Source organism: Ovis aries, chromosome 22, assembly GCF_016772045.2.
Source record: "Ovis aries strain OAR_USU_Benz2616 breed Rambouillet chromosome 22, ARS-UI_Ramb_v3.0, whole genome shotgun sequence".
Classification (NCBI taxonomy): domain Eukaryota; kingdom Metazoa; phylum Chordata; class Mammalia; order Artiodactyla; family Bovidae; genus Ovis; species Ovis aries.
In genome coordinates, this window is record NC_056075.1 from 1,635,440 (window position 1) to 1,657,003 (window position 21,564).

Here is a 21,564-nt window from a genome sequence, read left to right on the forward strand (position 1 = left end):
CTTAGCAGCTTACATCTGACTTCCCTTTATCTCTCATCTATCTGTTATCAGACCCCTTGGGCAATGGCTCCTCGTATCGTTTCCTGAGGTCTCCATTAAAAGCCGGAAGCAGCTTGGCCCATCCTTTCCTTTGTAAAAGGCATCGCAGCAGAGGTCTCTTTTAATGCTGCAATCACGGGAAATTTTAAGTCACTTCCTGAATAGGCAACACTCAGAATTACCAAATGTGACAGTGCTCCACTCCAGTCACCACTGGAAAATGATGTCATTGAGGGATAGAAAAGAAGTAGTTAAAATGAAAACCTCTTGCTCAAAGCATTAAGCATCTCTTTAAACAACATCAACCTCTATTTGCAGACAATAACCTGTGTATCCACCAGGCCTCAAGACTTACTGCCTTGAGGCAGTAAGTAATTATTCCAGCCTCTGAAATAATTTCAGAGAAGCAAATAAAGAAAATATGATACTATCAGAGAACCCTGTGTCTTTTTGTTGCCCTGGGATCTTTGGGCTGCCAGTTCATTTCAGTCACTCATTCATGTCTGACTCTTTGGGACCTCATGGCCTGCAGCATGCAAGCCTTCCCTGTCCATCCCAACTCCCAGAGCTTGCTCAAACTCATGTCCATTGAATCTTTAATGCCATCCAGCCATCTCATCCTCTGTCACTCTTGCCCTCAATCTTTCCCAGCATCAGGGTCTTTTCCCATGAGTCAGTTTTTCACATCAGGTGGTCAAAGTATTGGAGTTTCAACTTCAGCATCAATCCTTCCAATTAATATTCAGGACTGATTTTTTTAGGATTGACTGGTTTGATCTCCTAGCTGTCCAGAGAACCCTCATGAGTCTTCTCCAACACCACAGTTTGGTCTATGGATTATCACCATTGATGCAACAGTGATATACTTGTTATCTCAGTTGAAATTCATGGGAGACTTTCTTCGGAAAAGACAGGAAATTGAGAGTCCTGGATAATACGTGCCAGAAGGCTTTCTAAGACCTTTTGTTGTTGTTGTTTAGTCGCTCAGTTTTATCTGACTATCTGAGGCCCCATGGAAAGTAGCCTGCCAGGCTCCTCTGTCCATAGAACTTTCTAGGCAAGAATACTGGAGTGAGTTGCCATCTCCTACTCCAGGGATCAAACCTGAGTCTCCTGCATCTCCTGCATTGGCAGGCAGATTATTTACCACTAATATCACCTGGATAACATAAGATCAGGGCACTCTCATGAGGGCCATTTTCAAAAGAAACCTGAATTTATTACTTTCTGGGGTCACACATAAGAATGTTCTATATGCAATGAATTGATAACTAAGGAAGTAAGACTTTAAAAGAATGAATTCTTACCCCCTGAGGGACAGGGAAGCCTGGTGTGCTATAGTCCATGGGGTCACAAAGAATCAGATGTGACTTGGTGACAGAACAACAAAATATTCAAATAGAGGAGACAACTCAGAAAGCGACATACTTACTGAGAAAAGTCAAATTATTTATTTGCTAATGACCCTCACCCACTATCTTGTCTAGTGATGAGCAATCTCAGCAGAATGGAACTGGGTGAGATGACTAGCTCTAAGATCAGTAGCTCATACGAGTATTAGTATAAAACCTCCATAAGTTATTGACATATGGACTTTGAAGACTTTATTTTTCCCCAAAGGCTATTTCTTATGAGCAGAAAGCTTCTATTATTACAAAAATAGCTAGATTTTTGTTTTATCTTTCTTTGGCACTGTCAATAAATATATTGAGTACTCCAAAGTGAGGTACCTATTTGGGAGAGCTCTACTATGTATATTCAGCTATGCCTAAGCATTTTCTTTTTTTTTTTTTTTTAACTGGACAGTAAGACCTATAGAACTACTGTATATCTAAGGATAGAAATGATACTTTTTTTTTTTAATTGGAAATGTGTGTGTGTATAGCAGTGAGTTTAGGGGTGGGTTGGATGATGGGGTGCATTCTGCTGATTTTTGTTTGGAAGTTTTCTCTGATAAACTTTGATTTTGCTCAGCTATTTGACTTGATCATTATCTGGCATGCCTTACTGACTGTGTAAACTGAGGCAATTTATTAATTTCTCAGATATAAATTTGAATAATAGTGTCTTTCATGTATATTCATATAAAGATTAAATGGGTAAATTCATGTAAAATACCTAGTACCGTTACTCTGAGGCTAAAGTATATACTCAACGAATATTAGTGATTATACATGTAGTGTTTGGCAAAAGACCTAGTGCATAATGCTAAGCTAAGTGGCTTCAGTCGTGTCCGAATCTGTGCGACTCCATAGACAGCAGCCCACCAGGCTCCCTTGTCCCTGGGATTCTCCAGGCAAGAACACTGGAGTGGGTTGACATTTCCTTCTCCAATGCATGCAAGTGAAAAGTGAAAGTGAAGTCGCTCAGTCATGTCCAACCCTCAGCGACCCCATGGGCTGCAGCCTTCCAGGCTCCTCCATCCATGGGATTTTCCAGGCAAAAGTACTGGAGTGGGGTGCCATTGCCTTCTCTGTAGTGCATAATAGGCACTTTAAATAAGCTATTGTCTCTCACTTCCACAACTACTACCCATAACTTTTAGCCTTTTTCCATTAATTAGCAGACCTTACTCCAATTGGCTATATGGCTATTTGTAGACATCCTGTCATGATTCATGGAATAAAATTTATCAGTTAAACATATATAATAGGGAGAATGGCATTGAAACATGTATACTATCATCTAAGAAATGAATCGCCAGTCTATGTTTGACACAGGATATGGGATACTTAGGGCTGGTGCACGGGGATGATCCAGAAAGATGATATGGGGTGGGAGTGATATCTCTGCTTTATAAAACGCTGTCTAGGTTTGTCATAGATTTTCTTCCAAGGAGAAAGTGTCTTTTAATTTCATGTCTGCAGCCACTGTCCACAGTGATTTTGAAACCCAAGAAAATAAAGTGTGGCACTATTCCATTGTTTCCCCATGTATTTGCCATGAAGTGATGGGACGTGATGCCATGATCTTAGCTTTTTCAATGTTGAGCTTTAAGCCATCTTTCTCACTCTCCTCTTTCACCGTCATCAAGAAGCTCCTTAGTTCCTCTTCACTTTCTGCCATTAAGGTGGTGTCATCTGTATATCTGAAGTTATTAATATTTCTCTTGACAATCTTGATTTCAGTTTATACTTCATCCAGCCCAGCATTCCATATGGTGTACACTGCATGTAAATTAAATAAACAGGGTGATATGTACAGCATTGACCTACTCTTTCCACAGTTTTTTTTTTCTTTTTTTTAAATTTAAATTTATTTATTTTACTTGGAGGTAAATTACTTTACAATATTGTATTGGTTTTGCCATACATCAACATGAATCCACCATGGGTGTACACGTGTTCCCATCCTGAACCTCCCTCCCACTTCCCTCTCCATACCATCCCTCTGGGCCATCCCAGTACACCAGCCCCAAGCATCCTGTATCCTGCATCAAACCTGGACTGGCGATTAGTTTCTTATATGATATTATACATGTTTCAATGCCATTCTCCCGAATCGTCCCACCCTGTCCCTCTCCCACAGAGTCCATATGACTGGTCTATGCATCTATGTCTCTTTTGCTGTCTCGCATACAGGATTATCATTACCATCTTTCTAAATTCCGTTTATATGCATTAGTATACTGTATTGGTTTATTTCTTTCTGGGTTACTTCACTCTAAATAATAGGCTCCAGTTTCATCCACCTCATTAGCATTGATTCAAATGTATTCTTTTTAATGGCTGAGTAATACTCCATTTTGTATATGTACCACAGCTTTCTTATCCATTCGTCTGCTGATGGACATCTAGATTGCTTCCATGTCCTGGCTATTATAAACAGTGCTGCGATGAGCATTGGAGTAAACGTGTCTCTTTCAATTCTGGTTTCCTCGGTGTGTATGCCCAGCAGAGGGATTGCTGGGTCATAAGGCAGTTCTATTTCCAGTTATTTTTTAAGGAATCTCTGCACTGTTCTCCAAAGTGGCTTTACTAGTTTTCATTCCCATCAACAGTGTAAGAGGGCTCCCTTTTCTGCACACCCTCTCCAGCATGTATTGCTTGTAGACTTTTGGATCGCAGCCATCCTGACTGGCATGAAATGGTACCTCATTTTGGTTTTTACTTGCATTTCTCTGATAATGAGTGATGTTGAGCATCTTTTCACATGTTTGTTAGCCATCTGTATGTCTTTGGAGAAAGGTCTATTTAGTTCTTTGGCCCATTTTTTTTCTGGAATTGAGCTGCAGGAATTGCTTGTATATTTTTGAGATTAGTTGTTTGTCAGTTGCTTCATTTGCTATTATTTTCTCCCATTCCTTGAACCAGTACATTGTTCCATGTCCAGTACTCTCTATATACTCTCTCTGTTTTAACTGGATTTCCTGTGTTGACTTCATTGTCATCATGATTCCCATATACTGTGCGATTAGGTGTTAGCTAGGTCCAGATTCACATTTTCATAGTTGGGCAATTACGAAGGAAAGTGAGTGTGGCTTTCTCAAAGGATTTTGCAAAAGATAATTTCATTTGTTTCCATCATAGAATCTCAAAGCCTAGACAAATTAGCCCGCTATGCTTAAAATTGACACCAAAATTAAACCAATACTTTACCAATACTTTCGTCTTCAAATTAAATGTAAATACATCTTAATTCCAAGAACATCATAAAATTTGTAAAATTTATTTGTAACTGTTACTGTTATGATTAGAATGAAAGCAATATATAATCTAAATGTATATCTGTATATATAGTGAAAATGAAAAGTATAATGATACATAATAACTTTATGTATGTACATATATATGTATTTACATATATGAAACCTCAATTGTCTTTCTTATAGTAATAAAAATATGTGATTATTTAACTTAATTTACATTAAGTAAAACAGTATTCACAACATTTCTTTCATGTTATGCCCTGTGCCAAAGTACTTACTTGCAAATTTGGTTTAGTTTTTTAAATATTTTCAATGATTAATGTTTAGTTCTTAAAATAAAAAATAATTTAGAGACTCACAGAATACTCAAGAACCCAATATTTTCAGCTAAATAAGATATCCAAGAACCAATAGAAATGACATAAAATTAAATTATAATAGATTTCATTGACATCTATGATATGAAATTTTTTGAATAACAATAAATTAGGTTAAGTTGAAACATGCTTTAAAGTCTGTATAAATATTAAACACCATAAAGAGACAATGTTTAGGGTAATATTCAAAAAATTCCATACTCTTCCTTATTGTTTATTCAGATTTTGAAAACTCTTTTTAGCAACACAGTTCTATAATATGGATAACAAATGAAAATACATAAAGAATGAAATTAAAACATTTTAAATATATATATTAAAAGACATATAATATAATATATATATTAGTTGAGATATAAGAAAAAATTTTCAGTGCTGCATGTTTAGAAACTGAATTTATAAAAATATAAATTGTAGTCTTTACCAGCTTTTCAAAGCAGTAAAATTATATATATATATATATATATATATATATATATATATATATATATATACACACACATGAAAAATTTGTCTTAAAACTCAACATTCAGAAAACTAAAATCATGGCATCTGGTCCCATCACTTCATGGCAAGTAGATGGGAAAACAATGGAAACAGTGAGAGACTGTATTTTTGGGTTACAAAATCACTGCAGATGGTGACTGCAGCCATGAAAATAAAAGACGCTTGTTCCTTGGAAGAAAAACTATGACCAACATAGAAAGCATACTAAAAAGCAGAGACATTACTTTGCCAAAGAAAGGTCCGTCTAGGCAAAGCTATGGTTCTTCCAGTAGTCATGTATGGATGTGAGAGTTGGACTATAAAGAAAGCTGAACATCAAAGAATTGATGCTTTTGAACTGTGGTTTTGGAGGACTCTTGGCAGTCCCTTGGACTGCAGGGAAATCCAACCAGTCCATCGTAAAGGCAATGAGTCCTGAACATTCATTGGAAAGACTGATACTGAAGGTGAAACTCCAACACTTTGGCCACCTGATGCAAAGAAAGCTGACTCATTTGAAAAGACCCTGATTCTGGGAAAGATTGAAGGCAGGAGAAGGGGACGACACAGGATGAGACGGTTGGATGCCATCACCAACTAAATGGACATGAGTATGAGCAAGCTCCAGGAGTTGGTAATGGACAGGGAAGCCTGGCATGCTACAGTCCATGGGGTAACAAAGAGTCAGACATGACTGAGTGATTGAACTGAATTGAACATAGATATATAAGAAATAAAATATTTTCAAAATGTCTTTGAAATTATTTTTCAAATATATTATCCTAATACCAATAACCTCAGATATGCAGATGACACCACCCTTATGGCAGAAAGTGAAGAGGAACTAAAAAGCCTCTTGATGAAAGTGAAAGTGGGGAGTGAAAAAGTTGGCCTAAAGCTCAACATTCAGAGAACGAAGATCATGGCATCTGATTCCATCACTTCATGGGAAATAGATGGGGAAACTGTGGAAACGGTGTCAACCTTTATTTTGGGGGGCTCCAAAATCACTGCAGATGGTGACTGCAGCCATGAAATTAAAAGACACTTACTCCTTGAAAGAAAAGTTGTGACCAACCTAGATAGTATATTCAAAAGCAGAGATATTACTTTGCCAACTAAGGTTCATCTAGTCAAGGCTATGGTTTTTCCTGTGGTCATGTATGGATGTGAGAGTTGGACTGTGAAGAAGGCTGAGCGCCGAAGAATTGATGCTTTTGAATTGTGGTGTTGAAGAAGACTCTTGAGAGTCCCTTGGACTTCAAGGAGATCCAACCAGTCCATTCTGAAGGAGATCTGCCCTGGAATTTCTTTGGTAGGAATGATACTAAAGAGGAAACTCCAGTACTTTGGCCACCTGATGCGAAGAATTGACTCAATGGAAAAGACTCTGATGCTGGGAGGGATTGGTGGCAGGAGGAGAGGGGGATGACAGAGAATGGGATGACTGGATGGCATCACTGACTCGATGGATGTGAGTGTGAGTGAGCTCTGGGAGTTGGTGATGGACAGGGAGGCCTGGCATGCTGCGATTCATGAGGTTGCAAAGAGTCGGACACTACTGTGTGACTGAACTGAACTGAACAGTCATAATTATCCTAATTTCAGAATTTTTTAATATTATTATCATCACTCTTCTTCTCCCTTCCTTTGTTCCCTTTTCTCCCCCCATCTCTTTTCCATCTCTCTTTTCCTCTTCCTCCTTCTCTCCTCTCTCCTTCCCTTCCTAGACCCTTCCTCTTTTCTTCCCCTCCTGTACCATCAACCATCAAAGCCTTTTTATCCTCCTCCTGCTTCTCATTTCTTCTTCAATATACATACGTATGTACTTATAGTTCTGAAAATAAAAACTTTTGCGTTTGAATACAATAATTCTAAATAATTTCATCAAGTAATACTTCTGATATACTTGTCTTAACTTTACACGATGGCCTAAAACTCAACATACTTTCTTTTTTTATATGATGTTGCTTGTATGTGGAATCTAAAAGATGATAAAAATGAATTTATTTATAAATCATGGACTTATAAAATAGACTCATAGCCATAGAAAGCAAATGTGTTTACCAAAGGGAAAGGGAGTGGTAGATAAAGTAGGAGTTTATGATTAACAGATACACACTGCTGCTGCTGTTAACTCACTTCAGTCGTGTTCGACTTTACAACCCCATAGATGGAAGCCCACCAGGGTCTTCCATCCCTGGGATTCTCCAGGCAAGATTATTGGAGTAGGTTGCCATTTCCTTCTCTATGATACACACTACTATATATAAAACAGAAAAACAAGGACCTGCTCTATAACTCAGGGAATTATATAATAAATATCTTCTAATAACATTAAGTAGAAAATAATCTGAAAAAGAATATATATAACTAAATCACCTTGCTGTATACCTGAAACTAATATAACATTTTAAATCAACTATGTGTATATGTGTATGTGTTAATTACTCAGTCTTTCCTGAGTAATGACCCCAAGGACTGTAGCCTTCCAGGCTCCTCTGTCCATGGATTTCCCAGGCAAGAATATAGAATTTGGTTGCTATTCCCTTCTCCAGGGGATCTGCTTGACCCAGGGATCAAACACAGGTCTCCTGCAATGCAGGTAGATTCTTTTAATTTAAGAGTAATTGCTTTCCAGTATTGTATTGGTTTCTACCAAACATCAACATGAATCAGCCATAGGTTTACCCATGTCTTCTCTCACTTGTACATTCCTCCTGTCTTCCTCCCCATAGTTGTTCCCAAGCTGCGCTTTGAGTTCCCCGAGTAATACAGCAAATTATCATTGGTTATCTTTTCTGCACATGGTAATGTATCAACATATTTTATCTCGTTAGAACAGATTTTTTTAAAGCTTCATAATAGTTTGAAAGCACGGGCGACTGCGATCGGGCACAAGAAGCACGGCTGAGAGGAGTTACCCCATGTCCGAGGTCAGGGGCAGCAGCCAAGAGTGCCAGGCTGCGACAGCCCAGGAATGCCCGAGAGGAGCTACCCAAGTCCGAGGTCAAGGGTGGCCGGGAGGAGACACCCTGCGCCCAAGGTCAGGGGTGGCATCTGAGAGAACCTACCCCGCGTCCGAAGCCAAGGGTGGCGGCTGAGAAGAGCTACCCTGCGTCTGAGGTCAGGGGAGATGGCTGAGAGGAGCTACCCCATTTCCGAGGTCAGTGGCAGCCGGGAGGAGATACCCCACGTCCGAGGTCGGGTGGGGAGGGGGCGGCCAAGAGAAGACACCCCGGGTTTGAGGTCAGGGGCAGTGGCCCTGAGGAGCAAACCTCACCCCAGGCCAGGGGTGGCGGCCGGGAGGAGCAACCTGAGGAGCTGTGGCTGCATGGGGATAGGAGGGCCTATAGGAGCTATCCCATGTTGAAGGTCAGGAAGGGTGGTGCTAAGGAGATACCCCTCGTTCAAGGTAAGGAGCAGCGGCTGCCCTTTGTTGGAGCAGCCATGAAGAGATACCCCATGCCCAAGGTAAGAGAAATCCAAGTAAGATGGTAGGTGTTGCAAGAGGGCATCAGAGGGCAGACACACTGAAATCATACTCACAGAAAATTAGTCAATCTAAACACACTAGGACCACAGCCTTGTCTAACTCAAGAAACCAAGCCATGCTCGCCAGGCAACCCAAGACGGGCAGGTTATGGTGGAGAGGTCTGAACAGAATGTGGTCCACTGGTGAAGGGAATGGCAAACCACTTCAGTATTCTTGCCTTGAGAACCCCATGAATAGTATGAAAAGGCAAAATGATAGGATACTGAAAGAGGAACTCCCCAGGTCAGTAGGTGCCCAATATGCTACTGGAGATCACTGGAGAAATAACTCTAGAAAGAATGAAGGGATGAAGTCAAAGCAAAAAAATACCCAGCTATGGATGTGACTGGTGATTGAAGCAAGGTCCGATGCTGTAAAGAGCAATATTGCATAGGAACCTGGAATGTCAGGTCCATGATTCAAGGCAAATTGGAAGTGGTCAAACAAGAGATGGCAAGAGTGAATGTCGACATTCTAGGAATCAGTGAACTAAAATGGACTAGAATAGGTGAGTTTAACTCAGATGACCATTATATCTACTACTGTGGGCAGGAATCCCTCAGAAGAAATGGAGTAGCCATCATGGTCAACAAAAGAGTCTGAAATGCAGTACTTGGATGCAGTCTCAAAAACGACAGAATGATCTCTGTTCATTTCCAAGGCAAACCATTCAATATCACAGTAATCCAGGTCTATGCCCCAACCAGCAATGCTGAAGAAGCTGAAGTTGAACGGTTTTATGAAGACCTACAAGACCTTTTAGAACTAACACCCAAAAAAGATGTCCTTTACATTGTAGGGAATTGGAATGCAAAAGTAGGAAGTCAAGAAACACCTGGAGCAGCAGGCAAATTCGGCCTTGGAATGCGGAATGAAGCAGGGCAAAGATGAATAGAGTTTCGCCAAGAAAATGCACTGGTCATAGCAAACACCCACTTCCAACAACACAAGAGAAGACTCTACACATCATGACCAGATGGTCAACACCAAAATCAGATTGTTTATATTCTATGCAGCCAAAGATGGAGAAGCTCTATGCAGGCAAAAAAAAAAGCAAGACCGGGAGCTGACTGTGGCTCAGATCATGATTCCCTTATTACCAAGTTCAGACTCAAATTGAAAAAAGTAAGGAAAGCCACTAGACCATTCAGGTATGACCTAAATCAAATCCCTTATGATTATACAGTGGAAGTGAGAAATAGATTTAAGGGCCTAGATCTGATAGATAGAGTGCCTGATGAACTATGGAATGAGGTTTCTGACAATGTACAGGAGACAAGGATCAAGACCATTCCCACGGAAAAGAAATACAAAAAAGCAAAATGGCTCTCTGGAAAGGCCTTACAAATAACTGTGAAAAGAAGAGAGGTGAAAGCAAAGGAGAAAAGGAAAGATATATGCATCTGAATGCAGAGTTCCAAAGAATAGAAAGAAGAGATAAGAAAGCCTTCTTCAGTGATCAATGCAAAAAATAGAGGAAAAGAACAGAATGAGAAAGACTAGAGATGTCTTCAAGAAAATTAGAGATACCAAGGGAACATTTCATGAAAACATGGGCTCAATAAAGGACAGAAATTGTATGGGCCTAACAGAAGCAGAAGATATTAAGAGATGGCAAGAATACACAAAAGAACTGTACAAAGAAGATCTCCATGACCCAGATAATCATGATGGTGTGATCACTCATCTAGAACCAGATATCCTAAATTTGAAGTCAAGTGGGCCTTGGAAGCATCGCTACGAACAAAGCTAGTGGAGGTGATGGAATTCCAGTTGAGCTGTTTCAAATCCTGAAAGGTGATGCTGTGAAAGTGCTGCACTCCATATGCCAGCAAATTTGGAAAACTCACAGGACTGGAAAACGTCAGTTTCCATTCCAATCCAAAAGAAAGGCAATGTCAAAGAATGCTCAAACTACCGCACAATTGCACTCATCTCACATGCTAGTAAAGTAATGCTCAAAATTCTCCAAGTCAGGCTTCAGCAATACATGAACCATGAATTTCTAGGTGTTCAAGCTGGTTTTAGAAAAGGCAGAGGAACCAGAGATTAAATTGCCAACATCCGCTGGATCATGGAAAAAGCAAGAGAGTTCCAGAAATATATCTATTTTTGCTTTATTGACTATGCCAAAGCCTTTGACTGTGTGGATCACAATAAACTGTGGAAAATTCTGAAAGAGATGGGAATACCAGACCACCTAACCTGCCTCCTGAGAAATCTGTATGCAGGTCAGAAAGCAGCAGTTAGAACTGGACATGGAACAACAGACTGGTTCCAAATAGGAAAAGCAGTACGTCAAGGCTGTATATTGTCACCCTGCTTATTTAACTTATATGCAGAGGACATCATGAGAAACGCTGGACTGGATAAAACACAAGCTGGAATCAAGATTGCCGGGAGAAATATCAATAACCTCAGATATGCAGATGACAGCACCCTTATGCAGAAAGTGAAAAGGAACTAATAAGCCTCTTGATGAAAGTGAAAGTGGAGAGTGAAAAAGTTGGCTTAAAGCTCAACATTCAGAAAACAAAGATCATGGCATCTGGTCCCATCATTTCTTGGGAAATAGATGGGGAAACAATGGAAACAGTGTCAACCTTTATTTTTTTGGGCTCCAAAATCACTGCAGATGGCGATTGCAGCCATGAAATTAAAAAATGCTTACTCCTTTGAAGAAAAGTTATGGCCAACCTAGATAGTATATTCAAAAGCAGAGACATTACTTTGCCAACTAAGGTCCATCTAGTCAAGGCTATGTTTTTTCCTGTGATCATGTATGGATGTGAGAGTTGGACTGTGAAGAAGGCTGAGCACCGAAGAATTGATGCTTTTGAACTGTGGTGTTGGAGAAGACTCTTGAGAGTCCCTTGGACTGCAAGAAGAACCAACCACTCCATTCTGAAGGAGATCAGCCCTGGGGAATCTTTGGAAGGAATGATGCTAAAGCTGAAACTCCAGTACTTTGGCCACCTCGTGCGAAGAGTTGGCTCATTGGAAAAGACTTTGATGCTGGGAGGGATTGAGGGCAGGAGGAGAAGGGGACAACAGAGGATGAGATGGCTGGATGGCATCTCTGACTCAATGGACTTGAGTCTGAGTGAACTCTGAGTGTTGGTGATGGACAGGGAGTCTTGACGTGCTGCGATTCATGGGGTCCCAAAGAGTTGGACATGACTGAGCGAGTGAATTGAACTGAACTGAATGGTTTCAAAGGCAATACTTAAAAGATCAATTTATGATCTAAGAATATTAATAACATTTGTTTAGCCATGGCTCATGTCCTAGATATTAGTTGATAGATTAGCAGAAAAAGACTCAATTGACCTTTTAGTATTGAATAATGGCTTATTTTGCCTAGGCTAAATAGGTGGTTAATCCACCTGTTCTTCAGCCTATATAGTTTACTAATAAACCAGTACTTATTTTTGCTAAGATTTATATAAAGTATTAAGATAGCAGAATATCAAATCAAAATATAAATAATATTCCATTTTAAGTGTAAATGTATTTTTGATGGCTCTTTAATTTATTAATGCAACCCTTTTAAAATGATAGCAATTTAGTTATCTAAAATAAAATTACCAGTATAACAAATAAATATTTCATGCCATCAACATATTCCTCATCTGTCTATTATGAGTACAATCTATAATTTGCACATTCCTGTACTCTTTTTTTTTTTACCCAGTGAGAAGGTGCTAGAAAATGTTTTCCATTTGTGAAAGGGAATTTCCATTTAAGTTTTCTTATGCATGTTTTTCCACACAATGTCTTGCTCCATAGTTTCAACCTTCAATGAAATCTAAGTATGATGCTTTTTAAAATATCCTTTTCTATGCTAGGTAGAAGGAAATGGCAACCCACTCCATTATTCTTGCCTGAAGAATCCCATGTACAGAGGAGCCTGGTGGGCTTTAGTCCATGGTGTCATAAAGAGTCGGATGTGACTGTGTGACTACCACTACTTTCTATGCTAAGCATATATTGTTCACAAGTTTTGTCTAGCAGATCCTTTATGTATCTATTCTCTATGGAACTTAAGATGTCAGAGTTATTATTGTACTCATAATTCTGTGCCTTACAATTGTTCTGTAGAAAAAACTGTGTCAAAATTCTGTGATTCAGTTTTGTAGTGGTTGCCTAAGGTGAATCTTCACATACAGTGCACAACTTGCATAAAAAGTTAAGCTGCTCCCAGCTTTAAAACTTCTGCAAAATTCTTTTCTGTCCTTGAAATCCTGGTAGCAATATTGACTTTTCTTAAATGCTGTTATTAAACGAAAATGAATACATATCTATTCAGCTCAGTTCAGCTCAGTCGCTCAGTCATGTCCGACTCTTTGCGACCCCATGAATAGCACCACACCAGGCCTCCCTGTCCATCACCAACTACCACAGTTCACTCAGACTCACGTCCATAGAGTCAGTGATGCCATCCAGCCATCTCATCCTCTGTCGTCCCCTTCTTCTCCTGCCCCCAATCCCTCCCAGCATCAGAGTCTTTTCCAATGAGTCAACTCTTCACAGACGTGGCCAAAGTACTGGAGTTTCAGCTTTAGCATCATTCCTACCAAAGAAATCCCAGGGTTGATCTCCTTCAGAATGCACTGGTTGGATCTCCTTGCAGTCCAAGGGACTCTCAAGAGTCTTCTCCAACACCACAGTTCAAAACCATCAATTATTCGGTGCTCAGCTTTCTTCACACTCCAACTCTAACATCCATACATGACTACTGGAAAAACCATAGCCTTGACTAGATGGACCTTAGTCAGCAAAGTAATGTCTTTGCTTTTGAATATGCTTTTTAGGCTGCTCATAACTTTTCTTCCAAGGAGTAAGCGTCTTTTAATTTCATGCCTGCAGTCACCATCTGCAGTGATTTTGACCGGATGCCATGATCTTCGTTTCTGAATGTTGAGCTTTACTTTTCATCAAGAGGCTTTTAGTTCCTCTTCACTTTCTGCCATAAGGGTGGTGTCATCTCCATATCTGAGGTTATGGACTAAATCTGGAAGACTTACAACAGCAATTACTGGCAAGGATGTGAAGCAACAGGAACTCTCATTCACTGCTAGTGAGAATAAAAAACAATGCAATGGTTTTGGAAGAGAGAGTGAGGTTTATTAAAAAACCAAACATACTCTTACCATTGGATCCATCCGTCACACTCCTTGGCATTTGAGCAAAGAAGTTAAAGATTTACATATGCACAAATCTGCACATGAATATTTATAGAAGTTTTATTCATAACTGCCAAAACTTGAAAACAACCAAGATATCTTTAATTAAGTGAGTGGATAAATAAAATGTGATTGCTCCAGACAAAAGGGAATGAGGTATCAAGACATGAGAACCTTAAATGGAAAAATCTTAAATATATATTCAGCTCAGTCACTCAGTCGTGTCCAACTCTTTGCAACCCCATGAACCGTAGCATGCCAGGACTCCCTGTCTGTCACCAGCTCCCAGAGTCCACCCAAACCCATGTCCATTGAGTTGGTGATGCCATCCAACCAACTCATCCTCTGTTGTCCCCTTCTCCTCCTGTCCTCAATCTTTCCCAGCATCAGGGTTTTTCCAGTGAGTCAGGTTTTCACATCAGATGTCCAAAGTATTGGAGTTTTATCTTTAGCATCAGTCCCTCCAATGAACACCCAGGACTGATCTCCTTTAGAATGGACTGGTTGGATCTCCTTGCAGTCCAAGGGACTCACAAGAGTCTTCTCCAACACCACAGCTCAAAATCATCAATTCTTCTGTGCTCAGATTTCTTTAGAGTCCAACTCTCACATCCATACATGACCACTGGAAAAATAGTAGCCTTAACTAGATGGACCTTTATTGGCAAAGTAATGTCTCTGCTTTTTAATATGCTGTCTAGGCTGGTCATAACTTTCCTTCCAAGGAGTAAGCATCTTTTATTTTCAAGGCTGCAATCAACATCCACAGTGATTTTGGACCCCGGAAAAATAAAATCAGCCACTGTTTCCACTGTTTCCCCATCTGTTTGCCATGAAGTGATGGGACCAGTTGCCATGATCTTCATTTCCTGAATGTTGAGCTTTAAGCCAACTTTTTCACTCTCCTCTTTCCCTTTCATCAAGAGGCTCTTTAGTTCTTCACTTTCTGCCGTAAAGGTGGTGTCATCTGCATATCTGAGGTTATTGATATTTCTCCTAGCAAACTTGATTCCAGCTTGTGCTTCCTCCAGCCCAGCTTTTCTCATGATGTACTCTGCATATAAGTTAAATAAGCAGGGTGACAATATACAGCCTTGACATACTCCTTTTCCTATTTGGAAATATATGTTACTAAATGAAAGAAGTAAACCTGAAAAATGTATGTACTATATGACAGTTTGGAAAAGGCAAAACTATAAACATGGTTGTGGCTGCCAGGGATTGGTGAGAGGAGAGACATGAATAGATGGAGCACAGTGTTTTCATGGGAGTGAAACTCTTCTGTATGATACTATAGTGGTGGATACATCTAACCCATAGAATGTGCAACACTAAGAATGAACATAATATTAACTCTCAACTTCTGCTGATAATGATTTGTCAATTTATTTTCTGGAACTGTTTACTTAAGAAAGAATGAAGATGAAATTTGAAAATACAGCATCACTGGATTTATTTTTAATAAAATTTTAGAATGAGTATCTTGAACCTCCTAAAATTGCCTTTAATATCTCTATTCACACTCCTATTAAGATACTTCTGAAAGACTGCTTTCTCTACTGTATTAATAAATGAATCCTATAAAATTCAGATATGTTTTTCCCCTGTAAATAGCATTATTATCAATTCAATACAGACCCAGTAAGTTGGCAAGCAAGAAGCAAACTCACTTCTCACATTAAAAATGTACATATTGATACAATTAGTGTTCATTTAAGTTGTGTGTGTCTATATTTATATATGAGGTGTCCTTATTGCACCTTATCTTGTGGTTATGTTACATTTGCAGAATGAGAAAAATAGATCATGAGCTTAAAAGTACCTTTCTGTATTAATAAGATGTAGACACTTTCAGTGGATGGTGTTCATAGATATTGAATTATTTTTCTTCCTATTTAATAATCATTTTGCTTTTATTTATTGAAATATATTTCATATCTCTTTAACCTAATATTTAAAATTGTCTTGTATCTTAAGCGTCTTTTTTCTTTCCTCAAGTAATTTATATTGTAGTTTTACAAAAGACTGGGAAAATTGTGGGAAAAAATGCAGTTGCTTTACTCTGGATAACTTTTTTAAAAATGTACATATTGATACAATTAGTGTTCATTTAAGGTGTATGTGTCTATATTTATATGTAAGGTGTCCTCATTGGACCTTACCTTGTGGTTATGTTACATTTATTAGTATTGATTGATTCTTTATGGACAATTTTGATGTTTTGTGCATCATGAGTTTCTGCATTAATTTTGACTTTAACAACATATTGAATTAAACCATTAGTAATCTTAATTACTTTTTTTTTTTTTTTCCTTTCAGTGTTTGTCTTTCAAGAATTGCCTTTCTCACTTCACTCTAGTCTGGGCCCTACACAGCACACCTTTAGCTTGTGGCCTGAGAAGCACCCTTTTTGTCTCCTGCACAACTTAGCAGGAAGAACAGTGAAGATCAATGCCTTCAGTCCACTATCCCTGAAAGCTTCCCAGCTTCCTCAGATATGCACTTTTCACCCCTTTCATTGTTGTGGATGCCTTTTAGGATGTCATCTGGGGTCCAGAGGTTGATCAGCGGTTGGTTAATCAGGGTCACTCAAGAGTTGGGAAGAAGGTAGTATTCGACTTCTTAAGGATCAAGGCCTAACTTCAGCAGCACAGAAGGGCCCCCTTGGCCGAATAGACCTGGCACAGGCCTAGATGTAGGAAACTAGGGTTCCCATGGAAATGCTTTCCAGAAGGAGGAAAGAGCCTCCCAAAATTTGCTTTATTTATCTCATTTCCTCTACTTTTTATATAAGTTCTTCAAAACCGGCTACTGTTACCTCCATAAAATATTGTGTATTCAAAAATGTTTCATGCACAGTTCTTCCAAATATGAAAGCATACCATGAAAACTGCATGGTTTTATGAGCAGTTGGCTACAAATTTGACTCAAACTTTTCTCAAAAGCAACTTAAACAGGAACCCATGATTAGTTAAGATCATCCCCTATAAAATAAAGTTAAATAAGAAAAACAAGAAACAAATGACAATAAATGGTGAATCAGAGTAACAATGAGCATAGAAAGTCTGTAGATAGTCTCTGCCTTAAATTAGCATTACTCCCCACTGCCTCAACAATGGATACAAAGAAAAGAAATCAGCCATTCTATCTACAATTGTAGAAAATCTGCATTAAGAAATTTTTATGATTTCCATAATCTGTTGTATTGTCAGCTTTGCTTTTTACTTTGTACAAAAATAAAAGCAATATTGTTCCTGTCTTTACTCTGAAATATTTCTATTCCCAGCTTTTTAATATTGAGTGAAATAAAAGTCAGATCATGTGCAAGCAAGGAAATAATTTTTCCCTTTCATTTTTTTTAACATTGAGAAAGAAAATATGATTAACAAACAGGATACCATTCCATTTGTTTGTTTTCACACTGCAGGCAATGCACTGCCATCCATGATTTTATCTAGTTTGAAAGAATCAAACTATTCATGCCAGAATATTTTAGTATCAAGGGGATGGCCAGAACTGTTTTCTTCTCAGACACTTAACTGCAATGTATGGCAAAGAAATAATCTAGTCATATTGTTCATTTTATTTTCAATCTTTTGCTTTCTCCTTAGAAATAATTCCATACATTTATGGGTGATAATGTCTATCTAGTCTGTCTTCTTATGTGGTTTATGAATAGAAAAAGGGGAGAGAGGTATGAAATGGTCCTTAAGGAAAATTAAAAGATTTCTGAAACTTTTTCCTTGGGGAAAAATAAGGCATGATATATTTAATAAATAAAAGAGATAAAATTTAAAATCTTGGAAAAAACTATTTCCTTATTACTACTGTATTGTGTGCTTAATCACTAACTTGTGTTCAACTCTCTGTGATACCATGGACTGTAGCCTGCCAGGCTCCTCTGTCTATGGAATTCTCCAGGCAAGAATACTGGAGTGGGTAAGCCATTCCCTTCTCCAGAGGATCTTCCTGACCGAGGGACTGAGCCCAAATCTCCTGCATTGACAGGTGAATTCTTTACCACTTGACCCACCTAACAGGCCCTATTACTATATTACTTTTCAAAACAAATTCATCTGCTAAACATTTTGGTGTCTTATACAGAAGGGAGAATTCTTCTTCATATCCTGAATATACGAATTAATCCTTTGGAAAAGTGATGAGGTATGGCACTCTATTTCATTATAGAAAGAAAGAGAGAAAGAAACAGAAAAATGAAAGTATAAGAATTTTTTATAGTTTAGGGTGAATATATTTTATATACAAAAAATGAAAATGGTAACTCTATAATAAAGAAAGTATATCAAGACTTTCTTATTCCTGTAACAATTAATTAATGATTAAACAACTGGACCAACTTTGAAATAAGTTAGAAATCCAAGGGATCTCCAAATAATGCAGCTTTTATTTTTCTGAAAAATGTCTCATAATAATTCCTGTTAGCCAACCCAGATATATAATAACTTATTTGCAACTAATCACATTCAAAGATATACTCAATAATTGTTTTCACATTTATGTATACTTTTGATATTTGCAATATAACAAGTCACTTTGGTAATGTTTTATAAAATTTTTTTTTAATGTGACTTAAGTTATCTGCTCTTGAACTGTGGTATTGGAGAAGACTCTTGAGAGTCCCTTGGACTGCAAGGAGATCCAACCAGTCCATTCTGAAGGAGATCAGCCCTGGGATTTCTTTGGAAGGAATGACGCTAAAGCTGAAACTCCAGTACTTTGGCCACCTCATGCGAAGAGTTGACTCATTGGAAAAGACTCTGATGCTGGGAGGGATTGGGGGCAGGAGGAGAAGGGGACGCCAAAAGATGAAATGGCTGGATGGCATCACTGACTCGATGGATATGAGTCTGAGTGAACTTGAGTTGGTGATGGACAGGGAGGCCTGGTGTGCTGCAGTTAATGGGGTCGCAAAGAGTCAGGCACGACTGAGAGACTGAACAGAAGTTATCTCAATATATCAGCAAAATTGATATATTAGCATTTGACTCTCCAAGAGTTGGACACGACTGAGCTACTTAACTGAACTGAACTGGACTGAGAGCTTATTTATTAAGATTTTAAAGTTAGCTTACTATCTGCCATCATAAAACTGTCTCAGAATTATCTAATATATTTTATAGCTATCATAAGTATTCAGAAAGGGAATTATTTCAAGTTGCTATTAATCTAATTTTTATAGACTTAAAATGCAGTTCAAGGAAATTGAATTTCTGTTGAACTTGCTACCTAGTAAAAATAATGGCAGAAATAAGAACAGTAGCGGGGGAAAACTTGCCCAATTACTTCAAACTACGTGCATCTACATCTATAAATGTCTTCTTAAATGCAATAGTACTCATCCAAAGACAAGTAATTCAAGTTGCATGATTGCTTTCATTTATTCTTTAACTAACATTTGTTGAACACTAATAAATATTATTTAAAATGAGAATGCTTGCCTCATGAGAAATTCAAAACTGAATAATTCAATAAGAAAATGTCAATGCATGAATTTTAAAATTTGAACTAGCCTATCATGATAGTTTGCCACACCTAGCAAAATAGGAACTTGATAGCCAAATACCAATTCGAAAACATCTATTAGGTAGCTAACACTATGTTTAATATGAATGATTAAAATTAAACGGTATATTTGTGATTAGTCCAATGCTCTTAGTATGGAGAAAAGTTAAAATTCATCAAATAAATGCATTATATTATGTAAAATTTTAGGACCTAACTTCCTCCTGCTCCACAGATTTCAAGTCAAAACTTTAGTCTTTTTCATTAATCTTCTGTGAAACATCAATATGACAAGAGATCATAGAATAAAAATCCAGTAGAAGAGTCAGATCATGTATTTTAAAGATGAAATGGGTCTTTCAAAATAAGATTGCTAGTCTTGATAAAATGTGAATTAAATAAAGACTTTCTGCCTTCATACCCAGGACAACTAGGAACTTGATCTTTAATACTGCTATCAACTACAGTCAAGTTAATAATTTTAAAAAAAGTTGATGTCAAATATTCCTGGTTTCTGATGAAAGCAATTCTGAATATTCCTGATGGTAAAAAGTTGGTCCCTCCCATCTTGTGGCAGAATTGGAGCTAACTATGTATATGTGAGTACTCAGTCATGTCCATTTCTTTGCGACCACATGGACTGTAGCCCACTAGGCCCCTCTGTCCATGGAATTCTCCAGGCAAGAATACTGGAGTGGGTAGCCATTCCCTTCTCCAGGGGAGTTTCCTGACCCAAGGTTTGGACCTGTGTCTCCTGCACTGGTAGGCGGATTCTATACCACTGAGACCACCTAGGAGCTAACTATGGAGGCCAATAAAGAACTTACAAAAATAGGTTTGGTTTGTAGGTTTCAAGAATAAACAGCTGTGATAGCAGTTGTTGGGTCTTAAGGCTAATTTGAAATGGAGAGCACTACTGAGGCCCAAAAGAAACAATCAGCTGTCATCACTAGGAATAAAAGCATGGTCCTAAAACAAGGGGACATTACATTGAAAACAGCAGAAATTTGAGGGAAACCAGTACTGAGTTGTTTTTCTTTCTGTCTCATTGACTACGCTAAAGCTTTTGTGTGGATCAGAACAAACTGTGGAAAATCCTTACCTGTATCCTGAGAACCTATTTGAAGAAAAAGAAGCAACAGTTACAACCAGACATAAAGTAATGGACTGATTCAAAACTGGCAAAAGAGTACATCAAGGCTGTATATTGTCACCCTGCTTATTTAACTTACATGCAGAGTACTTTATGCAAAATGCCAGGCTGGATGACTCACAGCTGGAATCAAGATTGCCAGGAGAAATATCAATAATCTCATATATCCAGATTATAAAACTGTAATGGGAGATAGTAAAAAGGAACTAAAGAGCCTCTTGATGAATGTGAAAGAGGATAGGGAAAAAGCTGGCTTAAAACTCAGCATTCAAAAAACTAAGATCATGGCATCTGGTCCCATCACTTCACAGTAAATAGATGGGGGGGAAATGGAAACAGTGACAAACTTTTATTTTCTTGAGCTCCAAAATCACTGCAGATGGTGACTGTAGCCATGAAATTAAAAGATTCTTGCTCCTTGGAAAAAAAGCTATGGCAAATCTAGACAGTATGTTTAAAAGCAGAGACATCACTTTGCCAACAAAGGTCTGCATAATCAAAGCTATGGTTTTGCTAGTAGTCGTATACAAATCCAAGAGTTGGACCATGAAGAAGGCTCAATGCTGATGAATTGATGCTTTCAAATTATGATGCTGGAGAGTCCCTTGGACAGCAAA